Here is a 14,791-nt window from a genome sequence, read left to right on the forward strand (position 1 = left end):
ATGGTTCAAGAAAGACATTATGTAATGTTTTTGTTGTGCTTATCGACTGCCATGTTATCATCTTGTTTCATTTGTTGTGTGTTTACTATAGTAGTAGATGCTCAGGCACGCCTCTATACTTGTCTTATTAGTGTTCTGGCCTGGTTTTGGTATGATGAGCATACATAGAGTAGTAACTAGATGTATGCATTCCTTCTTATTCATTGCGACGATGCATAAGAAATGGAAGACCGAACTCGTAAGTGGACATGCATTTTTACATGTGTAGAACAAACTCCATTTCCATATAAAAACACACTCTATAGAATGTTTGCACTTATGCGCTCATGTTTTTAGTAGTTATCCACCATTATGAATGATGGGAAGAAATGTTTGCATGACATTCATATATTGACAACTTAAAACTCAAATTCGCTGAATGTGTAGAAGTTCCGAAAGAAAATGATACATAGCCATGTTGTTCACTTGTTAATAATCAACATAACGGTTCTCATTCGGTTACTATAGCGAAAGGAAGTAGAAAACATGTACATTTTACACAAGGAAAAATATGAACCTTTAATTGAGTTCAAGAAAGTATTTCTTTCAATAACACATAGACAAAAAAGGATCCAAAGATGACGAGGTGGGCATGGCCAAGTGCAACGTTCCATTTTACGAATCTCCACTACTAAATCTCCCAATTCCAATGAATAAGGCACACACATTTTCAAAATCCAACTTTCACCGTAAACTAGATCAATATTACATATTCTTGCGACTTAAAAGTTATACCATTGAAAACTAATTTTCAATATGATTTCAATGATATAATTTTTATCGCATATAATCCATATTTTGTTGGGCTAATTTATGGTCAAAGTTGAATTTTGGAATGTGTGCACACCTTATTCATTGGAGCGGAGGGAGTATAGAAGAGCAAACATAATCTTTACTAAATGCACCTTGCAAAACATACACCGACCCATTGCCACCGCATGATTAGGCCCACTAAGCTCAATCCAACGGCTAGCCTTAATCTGATATGTTTCCGATGTGCACTTACCAATTTCCACTGACTGCTCTTAGTCCACCGCAGAGGATAATACAGACTCCAGACGGGCTCAACCAAAACCCCTACAATCACGCATCACACAGGCAACGCAAAGAAAGGAATATATCATATTAAAAAGGGAACAAATCCGCAGGTTACACATCACGCAGGCCACACAGAGAGAGAAACATATCCGACACAAAGAGAGATCTCCACGCTGATCCTCTAACCGCACGGAAGCATTGTCTCCTTCCTGGACGACGACCTCGCCAACGTCGGTGCCCTGCAGCTAGCCGTCAAATGTGCGGTTGTTCCTCGATCACCTCCTCGCTGCGAAGAGGCGGTCGGCTCCCTGCACCGCCTTCGCCATACTCTAAAACATCAAGAAATATTTTATTACGTGTTAGACACCCTTAAAAACATCAAGCAGGGATGGTAATCACTACTAGGAAAAACCTTGTACACAGAAGCTTACCAGTAGCGATGGTCAAAAACATGCGCTACTGCTATGTACCAGTAGTGTGTTGTGTACAAGTCCGCTACAACTATATAAGTAGCAGTAGCGCGTCCTAGGTAAAAAAGCGCTACTACTATAACTGCCACACCGTTGCCGGCAGGCTAGGTATAGTAGTAGCGTTGGTCTACAGTCAACGCTACTGCTATTGGTCTTAGCAGTACCGCTCTTCCTGGGACCGCGCTACTGCTATGGGTGACTTATCCCCAAATTTTCCTCCCCCGCGCCCCGTCCATCTTCTTCCTCCCCTCACACCCCGCTGCCTCACTCCTCCGCTGCTGCTACATTGCCGTCGCCACCGCATTGCCGCCGCCATCCTCCCTCCTTCCTCGGTATGCCCTCCTCCCTCCTCTCCCTCCTCCTCCCACCGCGCCGACCTCCCTCCTCCTCCGGCCGCCCCCTCCTCCTTCCTCCTCCTCCGGCCGCCCCCTCCTCCCTCCTCCCTCCTCCTCCTCTGGCTGCCCCCTCCTCCCTCCTCCGTCCACCTCCTCCTCTCTCCTCCCTCCTCCTCCGGCCGCCTCCTCCTCCCATCACCCTGTTGGGGAACGTAGTAATTTCTAAAAATTTCCTACGCACATGCAAGATCATGGTGATGCATAGCAACGAGAGGGGAGAGTGTCGTCCGCGTACCCTCGTAGACCGTAAGCGGAAGCGTTATGACAACACGGTTGATGTAGTCGTACGTCTTCACGATCGACCAATCCTAGTACCGAACGTACGGCACCTCCGTGATCTGCACACGTTCAGCTCGGTGACGTCCCACGAACTCACAATCCAGTAGAGCTTCGAGGGAGAGTTCCGTCAGCACGACGGCGTGATGACGGTGATGATGAAGCTACTGACGCAGGGCTTCGCCTAAGCACCGCTACGATATGACCGAGGTGGATTATGGTGGAGGGGGGCACCGCACACGGCTAAGAGATCAATGATCAACTTGTGTGTCTATGGGGTGCCCTCCTCCCCCGTATATAAAGGAGTGAAGGAGGGGAGGGCCGGCCCTCTACTATGGCGCGCCCTGGGGAGTCCTACTCCCACAGGGAGTAGGATTCCCCCCTTCCAAGTAGTAGGAGTAGGAGAGAAGGAAGGGGAAGAGAGAAGAGAAGGAAGGAGGGGGCGCCGCCCCTCCCCCTAGTCCAATTCGGACTAGGCCTTGGGGGGGGGGGCGGCCTGCCCTAGGCAGCCCCTCTCTCTCTCTCAATAAGGCCCATATACTCCCCGGCGAATTCCCGTAACTCTCCGGTACTCCGATAAATACCCGAACCACTTAGAACCTTTCCGATGTCCGAATATAGCCTTCCAATATATCGATCTTTACGTCTCGAACATTTCGAGACTCCTCGTCATGTCCCTGATCTCATCCGGGACTTCGAACAACCTTCGGTACATCAAAACACATAAACTCATAATACCGATCGTCACCGAACGTTAAGCGTGCGGACCCTACGGGTTCGAGAACTATGTAGACATGACCGAGACTCATCTCCGGTTAATAACCAATAGCGGAACCTGGATGCTCATATTGGCTCGTACATATTCTACGAAGATCTTTATCGGTCAAACCGCATAAGAACATACGTTGTTCCCTTTGTCATCGGTATGTTACTTGCCCGAGATTCGATCGTCGGCATCTCAATACCAAGTTCAATCTCGTTATCGGCAAGTCTCTTTACTCGTTCCGTAATGCATCATCCCGCCAATAACTCATTAGTTACATTGCTTGCAGAGAGGGCCCAGAGATACCTCTCCGATACTCGGAGTGACAAATCCTAATCTCGATCTATACCAACCCAACAAACACCTTCAGACACACCTGTAGAGCATCTTTATAATCACCCAGTTACGTTGTGACGTTTGATAGCACACAAGGTGTTCCTCCGGTATTCGGGAGTTGCATAATCTCATAGTCACAGGAACATGTATAAGTCATGAAGAAAGCAATAGAAACATACTAAATGATCAAGTGCTAAGCTAACGGAATGGGTCAAGTCAATCACATCATTCTCTAATGATGTGATCCCGTTAATCAAATGACAACTCATGTCTATGGCTAGGAAACTTAACCATCTTTGATTCAACAAGCTAGTCAAGTAGAGCCATACTAGTGACACTCTGTTTGTCTATGTATTCACACATGTACTAAGTTTCCGGTTAATACAATTCTAGCATGAATAATAAACATTTATCATGATACAAGGAAATATAAATAACAACTTTATTATTGCCTCTAGGGCATATTTCCTTCAGTCTCCCACTTGCACTAGAGTCAATAATCTAGTTCACATCGCCATGTGATTTAACACCAATAGTTCACATCACCATGTGATTAATATCCATAGTTCACATCGCCATGTGGCCAACACTCAAAAGGTTTACTAGAGTCAGTAATCTAGTTCACATCGCCATGTGATTAACACCCAAAGAGTACTAAGGTGTGATCATGTTTTTCTTGTGAGAGAAGTTTAGTCAACGGGTCTGCCAAATTCAGATCCGTATTAATTTGCAAATTTCTATGTCTACAATGCTCTGCACGGAGCTACTTTAGCTAATTGCTCCCACTTTCAATATGTATCCAGATTGAGACTTAGAGTCATCTGGATCAGTGTCAAAACTTGCATCGACGTAACCCTTTACGACGAACCTTTTGTCACCTCCATAATCGAGAAACATATCATTATTCCACTAAGGATAATTTTGACCGCTGTTTAGTGATCTACTAATAGATCACTATTGTACTCCTTTGCCAAACTCAGTGTAGGGTATACAATAGATCTGGTACACAGCATGGCATACTTTATAGAAACTATGGCTGAGGCATAGGGAATGACTTTCTATCTTCTGTCGTGGTCTGGTTTTGAGTCTTACTCAATTTCACACCTTGTAACACAGGCAAGAACTCTTTCTTTGAGTGTTCCATTTTGAACTACTTCAAAATCTTGTCAAGGTATGTACTCATTTAAAAAACTTTTCAGGCGTCTTGATCTATCTCTATAGATCTTGATGCTCAATATGTAAGCAGCTTCGCCGAGGTCTTTTTTTGAAAAACTCCTTTCAAATACTCTTTTATGCTTTCCAGAAAATTCTACATTATTTCTGATCAACAATATGTCATTCATATATATTTATCAGAAATGATGTAGTGCTCCCACTCACTTTCTTGTAAATACAGGCTTCACCGCAAGTCTGTATAAAACTATATGCTTTGATCAACTCATCAAAGCGTATATTCCAACTCCGAGATGCTTGCACCAGTCCATAGATGGATCGCTGGAGCTTGCACATTTTGTTAGCACCATTAGGATCGACAAAACCTTCTGGTTGCATCATATACAACTCTTCTTTAAGAAATCCATTAAGGAATGTAGTTTTGACATCCATTTGCCAGATTTCATAAAATGTGGCAATTTGCTAACATGATTCGGACAGACTTAAGCATCGCTACGAGTGCGAAAATCTCATCATAGTCAACACCTTGAACTTTGTCAAAACCTATTTCGACAAGTCTAGCTTTGTAGATAGTAACACTACTATCAACGTTCATATTCCTCTTGAAGATCCATTTATTTTCTATGGCTTGCCGATCATCGGGCAAGTCAACCAAAGTCCACACTTTGTTCTCATACATGGATCCCATCTCAGATTTCATGGCCTCAAGCCATTTCGCGGAATCTGGGCTCATCATCGCTTTCTCATAGTTCGTAGGTTCGTCATGGTCAAGTAACATGACCTCCAGAACAGGATTACCATACCACTCTGGTGCGGATCTCACTCTGGTTGACCTATGAGGTTCGGTAGTAACTTAATCTAAAGTTACATGATCATCATCATTAGCTTCCTCACTAATTGGTGTAGGAGTCACAGGAACAGATTTCTGTGATGAACTACTTTCCAATAAGGGAGCAGGTACAGTTACCTCATCAAGTTCTACTTTCCTCCCACTCACTTCTTTTGAGAGAAACTCCTTCTCTAGAAAGGATCCATTCTTAGCAACGAATGTCTTGCCTTTGGATCTGTGATAGAAGGTGTACCCAACTGTCTCCCTTGGGTATCCTATGAAGACACATTTCTCCGATTTGGGTTTAAGCTTATCAGGATGAAACTTTTTCACATAAGCATCGCAACCCCAAACTTTAAGAAACGACAACTTTGGTTTCTTGCCAAACCACAGTTCATATGGTGTCGTCTCAACGGATTTAGATGGTTCCCTATTTAACGTGAATGCAGCTGTCTCTAATGCATAACCCCAAAACGATAGTGGTAAATCGGTAAGAGACATCATAGATTGCACCATATCTAATAAAGTACGGTTACGATGTTCGGATGCACCATTACGCTGTGGTGTTCTAGGTGGCGTGAGTTGCGAAACTATTCCGCATTGCTTCAAATGAAGACCAAACTCATAACTCAAATATTCTCCTCCACGATTCGATCGTAGAAACTTTATTTTCTTGTTACGATGATTTTCCACTTCACTCTGAAATTATATGAACTTTTCAAATGTTTCAGCCTTATTCTTCATCAAGTAGATATACCCATATCTGCTCAAATCATCTGTGAAGGTCAGAATATAATGATACCCGCCGCGAGCCTCAACACTCATCGGATCGCATACATCAGTATGTATTATTTCCAATAAGTCAGTTGCTCGCTCCATTGTTTCGGAGAACGGAGTCTTAGTCATCTTGCCCATAAGGCATGGTTCGCAAGCATCAAGTGATTCATAATCAAGTGATTCCAAAATCCCATCAGCATGGACTTTCTTCATGCGCTTTACACCAATATGACCTAAACTGCAGTGCCACAAATAAGCTGCACTATTATTATTAACTTTGCATCTTTTGGCTTCAATATTATGAATATGTGTATCACTACGATCGAGATCCAGCAAACCATTTTCATTGGGTGTATGACCATAGAAGTTTTTATTCATGTAAACAGAACAACAATTATTCTCTAACTTAAATGAATAACCGTATTTCAATAAACATGATCAAATCATATTCATGCTCAACGCAAACACCAAATAACACTTATTTAGGTTCAACACTAATCCCGAAAGTATAGGGAGTGTGCGATGATGATCATATCAATCTTGGAACTACTTCCAACACACATCGTCACCTCGCCCTTAACTATCAAGTAGTAACTCGAAACGGGAGTTGCAAAATAAACAGAGACAAGTGATGATGTGTGTTGGAAGTTATTCCAAGATTGATATGAAAATCATCGCAGACTCCCTATACTTTCGGGATTAGTGTTGAACCTAAATAAATGTTATTTGGTGTTTGCGTTAAGCATGAATATGATTTGATCATGTTTATTGCAATACAGTTATTCATTTAAAGTCAGAGAATAATTGTTGTTCTATTTACATGAATAAAACCTTCAATGGTCATACACCCAAGGTGAATGGTTTATTGAATTTCAATCGTAGTGATACAAATATTCATAATATTGAAGCCAAAAGATGCAAAGTTAATAATGATAGTGCAACTTATTTGTGGCACTGCCGTTTAGGTCATATTGGTGTAAAGCGCATGAAGAAAATCCATGCTGATAGGCTTTTGGAATGACTTGATTATGAATCAGTTGATGCTTGCGAACCATGCCTCATGGGCAGGATGACTAAGACTACGTTCTCCGGAACAATGGAGCGAGCAACAGACTTGTTGGAAATAATACTGATGTATGCAGACCGATGAGTGTTGAGGCTCGCGGCGGGTATCGTTATTTTCTGACCTTTACAGATGATTTGAGCAGATATGTGTATATCTACTTGATGAAACACAAGTCTGAAACACTTGAAAAGTTCAAAGATTTCAGAGTGAAGTAGAGAATCATCGTAACAAGAAAATAAAGTTTCTACGATCTGATCGTAGAGGCAAATATTTGAGTTACGAGTTTGGCCTTCAATTAAAACAATGTGGAATAGTTTCACAAACTCATGCCACCTGGAACACCACAACATAATGGTGTGTCCGAATGTCATAACCGTACTTTATTGGATATAGTGCAATCTATGATGTCTCTTACCGACTTACCACTATCGTTTTGGCGTTATGCATTAGAGACAGCTACATTCATGTTAAATAGGGCACCATCTAAATCCGTTAAGATGACACCTTATGAACTGTGGTTTGGCAAGAAACCCAAGTTGTCGTTTCTTAAAGTTTGAGGCTGCGATGCTTATGTGAAAAAGCTTCAACTTGATAAGCTCGAATCCAAATCGGAGAAATGTGTTTTAATAGGATACCCAAAAGAGACTGTTGGGTACACCTTCTATCACAGATCCGAAGGCAAGATCTTTGTTGCTAAGAATGTTTCCTTTCTAGAGAAGGAGTTTCTCTCGAAAGAAGTGAGTGGGAGGAAGGTAGAACTTGATGAGGTAATTGTACCTTCTCCCGAATTGCACTGAAATCAGTTCAAGTGATGCTTACACCAATTAGTGAGGAAGTTAATGATGATGATCATGAAGCTTCGGATCAAGTTACTACCGAACCTCGTAGGTCAACCAGAGTACGTTCCGCACCAGAGTGGTACGGTAATCCTATTCTGGACTTCATGTTACTTGACCATGATGAACCTACGAACAATGAGGAAGCGATGATGAGCCCAGATTCCGCGAAATGGCTTGAGGCCATGAAATTTGAGATGGGATCCATGTATGATAACAAAGTGTGGACATTGGTTGACTTGCCCGATGATCGGCAAGCCGTAGAAAATAAATGGATCTTCAAGAGGAAGACGGACGGTGATAGTAGTTTTACTATCTACAAAGCTAGACTTGTCGAAAAAGGTTTTTGACAAAGTTCAAGGTGTTGACTACGATGAGATTTTCTCACTCGTACCGATGCTTAAGTCTGTCCGAATCATGTTAGCAAATTGCCACATTTTATGAAATCTGGCAAATGGATGTCAAAACAACATTCCTTAATGGATTTCTTAAAGAAGAGTTGTATATGATGCAACCAGAAGGTTTTGTCGATCCTAAAAGTGCTAACAAAGTGTTCAAAGCTCCAGCGATCTATCTATGGACTGGTGCAAGCATCTCAGAGTTGGAATATACGTTTTGATAGTGTGATCAGAGCATATAGTTTTATACAGACTTGCGGTGATGTCTGTATTTACAAGAAAGTGAGTGGGAGCACTACAACCTTTCTGATAAGTATATGTGAATGACATATTGTCGATCAGAAATGATGTAGAATTTTCTGGAAAGCATAAAGGAGTGTTTGAAAGGAGTTTTTTAAAGAAAGACCTCGGTGAAGCTGCTTACACATTGAGCATCAAGATCTATAGAGATAGATCAAGACGCTTGATAATTATTTTTCAATGAGTACATACCTTGACAATTTTTTGAAGTACTTCAAAATGGAACAGTCAAAGAAAGAGTTCTTGCCTGTGTTGCAAGGTGTGAAGTTGAGTAAGACTCAAAACCTGACCACGGCAGAAGATAGAGAGAGAATGAAATTCATTCCCTATGCCTCAGCCATAGGTTCTATAAAGTATGCCATGCTGTGTACCAGACCTATTGTATACCCTGCCCTGAGTTTGGCAAGGGAGTACAATAGTGATCTAGGAGTAGATCACTGGACATTGGTCAAAATTATCCTTAGTGGAATAATGATATGTTTCTCGGTTATGAAAGTGACAAAAAGTTCGTCGTAAAGGGTTACGTCGATGCAAGTTTTGACACTGATCCGGATGACTCTAAGTCTCAATCTGGATACATATTGAAAGTGGGAGCAATTAGCTAAAGTAGCTCCGTGGAGAGCATTGTAGACATAGAAATTTGCAAAATACATACGGATCTGAATTTGGCAGACCCGTTGACTAAACTTCTCTCACAAGCAAAGCATGATCACACCTTAATACTCTTTGGGTGTTAATCACATGGCGATGTGGACTAGATTATTGACTCTAGTAAAACCTTTGAGTGTTGGTCACATGGCGATGTGAACTATGGGTGTTAATCACATGGTGATGTGAACTATTGGTGTTAAATCACATGGCGATGTGAACTAGATTATAGACTCTAGTGCAAGTGGGAGACTGAAGGAAATATGCCCTAGAGGCAATAATAAAGTTATTATTTATATTTCCTTATTTCATGATAAATGTTTATTATTCATGCTAGAATTGTATTAACCGGAAACTTAGTACATGTGTGAATACATAGACAAACAAAGTCTCCCTAGTATGCCTCTACTTGACTAGTTCGTTTATCAAAGATGGTTATGTTTCCTAACCATAGACACTGGTTGTCATTTGATGAACAGGATCACATCATTAGGAGAATGATGTGATGGACATGACCCATTCCGTTAGCTTAGCATTTGATCGTTAAGTATCATTGCTACTGCTTTCTTCATGACTTATACATGTTCCTATGACTATGAGATTATGCAACTCCCGAATATCGGTGGAACACTTTGTGTGCTACCAAATGTCACAACGTAACTGGGTGATTATAAAGGTGCTCTACAGGTGTCTCTGATGGTACTTGTTGAGTTGGCATAGATCGAGATTAGGATTTGTCACTCCGATTGTCGGAGAGGTATCTCTGGGCCCTCTCAGTAATGCACATCACTATAAGCCTTGCAAGCAATGTGACTAATGAGTTAGTTACGGGATGATGCATTACGGAAACGAGTAAAGAGACTTGCCGGTAATGAGATTGAACTAGGTATTGAGATACCGACGATCGAATCTCGGGCAAGTATCATACCGATGACAAAGGGAACAACGTATGTTGTTATGCGGTTTGACCGATAAAGATCTTCGTAGAATATGTAGGAGCCAATATGAACATCCAGGTTTCGCTATTGCTTATTGACCGGAGACGTGTCTTGGTCATGTCTACATAGTTCTCGAACCCGTAGGGTCCGCACGCTTAACGTTCGGTGACGATCGGTATTATGAGTTTATGTGTTTTGATGTACTGAAGGTAGTTCAGAGTCCCGGATATGATCACGGACATGACGAGGAGTCTTGAAATGGTTGAGATGTAAAGATCGATATATTGGACAGCTATATTCGGACACCGGAAGTGTTCTGGGTGATTTTGGAGAAAACCGGAGTGCCGGAGGGTTACCAGAACCTCCCGAGAGAACTAATGGGCCACATGGGCCTTAGTGGAGAGAGAGAGGGCCAGCCAGGGCAGGACGCGCGCCCCTCCCCCTCTGGTCCGAATTGGACTAGGGAAGGGGGGGGGGGGGGGCGCCCCCCTTTCCTTCTCCCTCTCCTCCTACCTTTCCCCCTCCTAGTAGGAGTAGGAAAGGGGATTCCTACTCCTACTAGGAGGAGGACTCTCCTCTCCTGGCACGCCACAAGGGCCAGCCGGCCTCCCCCTTGATCCTTTATATACGGGGGCAGGGGCACCCTAGGACACACAAGTTGATTGTTCCAAGCCGTGTGTGGTGCCCCCCTCCACCATAATCCACCTCGGTCATATCATCGTAGTGCTTAGGCGAAGCCCTGCGTCGGTAGCTTCATCATCACCGTCATCACGCCGTCGTGCTGATGAAGCTCTCCCTCGAAGCTCTACTGGATCGTGAGTTCGTGGGACGTCACCGAGCTAAACGTGTGCAGATCGGGGAGGTGTCGTACGTTCGGTACTAGGATCGGTCGATCGTGAAGACGTACGACTACATCAACCGCGTTGTCATAACGCTTCCGCTTACGGTCTACGAGGGTACGTGGACAACACTCTCCCCTCTCATTGCAATGCATCACCATGATCTTGCGTGTGCGTAGGAATTTTTTTGAGATTACTACGTTCCCCAACAGTTGACTGCCCCTAAACTTTTGCCATGGCGTAGTCTATCTAAAATGCTTAATGCAAGGAGGGAGTTTGCTTTACCCAACTCCCCTTTTGATAACAAGGAAAAAACCTTCGACCAACTTCCCCTTCAAACTTCAACTTATCTACCAAATTTTTGTACATTTGATGTATAAGTTTGGGATAGTACATGAACGGCTATCCGGCTATAATTAGAGTAGGGGGCGAAATTAATTGAACCTCAGGACACGCAAATTTGGATGTCAAGTATATTTATTCATGCCCCAATATATGCTACCTCGGTATGAGAAAAGAAAATTCTCTCAAGGCTTGGATTTAGTGGAGTAGGATTCTCACAGAAGAAAATCTTGATTGTGGGTAATTCCTAGCAGAAGGGTATGCTTCTTAGGGAAATAAAATAGAGGAAAATGCACCATAATTTTTCCATGATCTATGCTCCATGAACAAGGTTGCATGTCGAACTCAAGTGATAAATTCTACCAATCAACATCAGCAACAGAAAAAGAATTACCTATAAATTTTAACATTAGCAGTATTTTTTCATATCCCATCCCATATCATATATAATCACCTACATAGTTTATGTGGGGCTAACTATAAGCCTTATGAGGCCATTTTCCGCTTAGTCTCACTACCCCGTGGGGTTATGCTGGCAGCTGTGTCACAAGAAGCCTTCCACGTGGCGCGTGTGCTACCTATGGGGCGATGTACAAGGCTGTGCTTAGTCTAGGTGTGTGCTGCGTGGGTTGTGTTGTGTCAGGATAGCTGCGTTGGGAGAGCTACTACCGCTGCTCTGTGGTCATGTTTCACCATACAGCTCATGCAGCAAACATCGAGATTCCTCCAAAAATATCTGCACAAACGATAGTGCGGGCCAACAACAACAATGACAATTGCCTTTCAAAAAGCAACTCGATGAAGAAAAGAAATGCTCTGCATGAATCAATAAAATTCTATAAGAGAAAATTGATACATAATTTATTTTAGCAAATTAAGTTGTAGCAATGGATTATTATTCCTATATAGGACTGATTCTTAGCCTTCACGCTTTCAAAGGGAAAAAATATATTATCTTAGACATAATGAAAAAATTCCAATCCTATGTACCAAATGACATCTTATTTTCTATAGGAATTTAGATGTATATCATCTTATTCCTATAATATTATGAATCAAAGGAGGCCTCAGAATTTTCACTAGAGGCAAATCCTATTTTACCTCAAACATGTGGTTTTGTCGGGCAAATGTTCAATCAGGGAGGGCCCATTATAGTTTTCAATCTTTTTTCTCTTCTAAAAAGTTTCCCTTTTCCCTTCTATATTTTATTTTATAAAACACTTTTGCGTTTTACTTTCTCTTTGGTTTGTGTTTTTTTTACTTCTTTCTAGACTTGAACGTTGTCCTGCAGTATATACAATATAAATTCAAACGTGTATGAGCAACTTTTCAAAAACTATTCTAGAAAAACACATTAACTTTTACTACATAATTATATTTTTGCGTATACGAGCATTTCTTAAATATGTGATGCAGATTTCATTTTCATATACATCAATTTTTTCTATCTAGCACAAGAATGTTTTTAGTTTTTTCTTAATATAGTTTTTCCTCTTCTCAAGTTGGCAACATTTTAAAACATTTTTAAACAAAGGAATTTCAACTCAAAAACAAGAAAAATAGTATAAGATGTAAAATAAATAACAGTCTTCATGGGTCATGCCCACCACCAACACATGTAAAGGACGCTTTAGGTGTTTGCATGACTATTTTCAAGAACAGGCATGAAATAGGTGGACACTCCACCAGGCCCCATGCCAACAATTGGTCGCCAAATATCAAACTACACACACAGTCCAAAGCATAGAATTATGCGCACATAATGTCCTAGAATTACCTAAGGGCCTTCTAAGGGCATCTCCAACGAGCTCCCCTCCTTGTGGTGATTCACTGGACGCAGCTAAGCGCACCTATCCACTAGCTAGTTCCTAATGATGTATGGTGATAAATTTAACACGGGATGAGCTATTCGCCTCATCTTTCTCTGAACAATGCCTGTCTCGGCTCATCTCCCCTACAAATTAGTTACTATGGTTAGTGCCTAATGCTCACCTGAACTCCTTGTGCTTGGGGGGCACCATGAAGAGGATGTTGTTGGTCATCTTCCAATCAGCACCGCTGGACCAATCGAGCTCCTGCACCTTCTCTTGTATGCCTCCATCCACGCCTCATGCGCCTCCTGTGGGGCGATGAGGAGAGATCCCTCACGGGAAGACGACGCGGGACGAGGAACACGCCATGGCCCCCAAGCAGATAACCCTAGGGGACCTCCTTGGTTACTTCTGTGGCCGGATTTGACATGAAAGGGGAGGAAGAGTAGGGGCTACAAACATCACGACCAGATTTGACATGAAGGGAAGGAAGAGCAGGGGTTGCACTGGCGGTGTAGAGAGGGAGCTAGCGACCATGGGAGAATGCGGAACAGGGGACAAATTTGAGGGCGGTGGGGAGGATGACTGGTTGATTTTTTCAGGAAAAAGTCGAAAACAAATCTTGAACTTGTAGACGAAAGCTAAATCAAACCCTGAACTTTCAATCCCTGCCATCAGCACACCAACTCTGTTATCCCAGTCTATTTTGAACCTTGAGAGCGTCCCTAAAAAGGAATTGCCGAAATGGCATGTCGAATCCCTGGATTGTTGACTGCGGTCGAGACTGGGCTAGTCGAACGGACGTGAAGCAAGTTTTTTTCTTTTTTGTAACACGCGAAGTAAAAATACCAAAAGGGATTGTTGGCTAAGGTCGCGACTGGGCTGGCCTAACGAGGCGTGTTTTTTTTATAAGACGCGATTGAATATACCGAAGAAAGAGAAGCCCTGGAGGATTGGTTGCGAACAGACCCGAAGCATTGGCTGTTGTTGCCATAATGAGGGCCCCAATGGTCGAACTACACAGAGTAGCGTCTAGTAGATTTTAAACATTTTTGAAGGGCAAAAAACTTTGAAAACGTGCAGCCCCGGAAATTTTTTGAAATCTCCGATTTTTAACATTGGTCACCTTCTGAAAATTCTGAATACTTTTTTAGAAAACGAGCAATTTTTTGGAAATGCAATCAATTTTGAAAATGTGAACACCATTTGAAAATATAAGCATTTTCTAGAAAAAATGGGAATTTTTTTTGAAACATGTACAAAATTTTCAAAATGTTAAAAAAAGTTTGTATAGTTTTATAAAAAAATTACTGTCATTAAGACAATGTTAAACGTGTATTTGGCAAAATGTTACCGTGTCACATTTTTCAAAAAAATGTTTTGGAATTTTTGTAAATTATTCGCGTTAAAAAATATATTCAGTATTTTAAAATTGTGCACATTTTTTAAGAAATGTTCCGAAATGTATCAAAACTGAAAAAAAAAATACACAGCAGAATGAGGGCACGAACGACTGT

Source organism: Triticum aestivum, chromosome 6D (assembly GCF_018294505.1).
Source record: "Triticum aestivum cultivar Chinese Spring chromosome 6D, IWGSC CS RefSeq v2.1, whole genome shotgun sequence".
Taxonomy (NCBI): Eukaryota; Viridiplantae; Streptophyta; class Magnoliopsida; order Poales; family Poaceae; genus Triticum; species Triticum aestivum.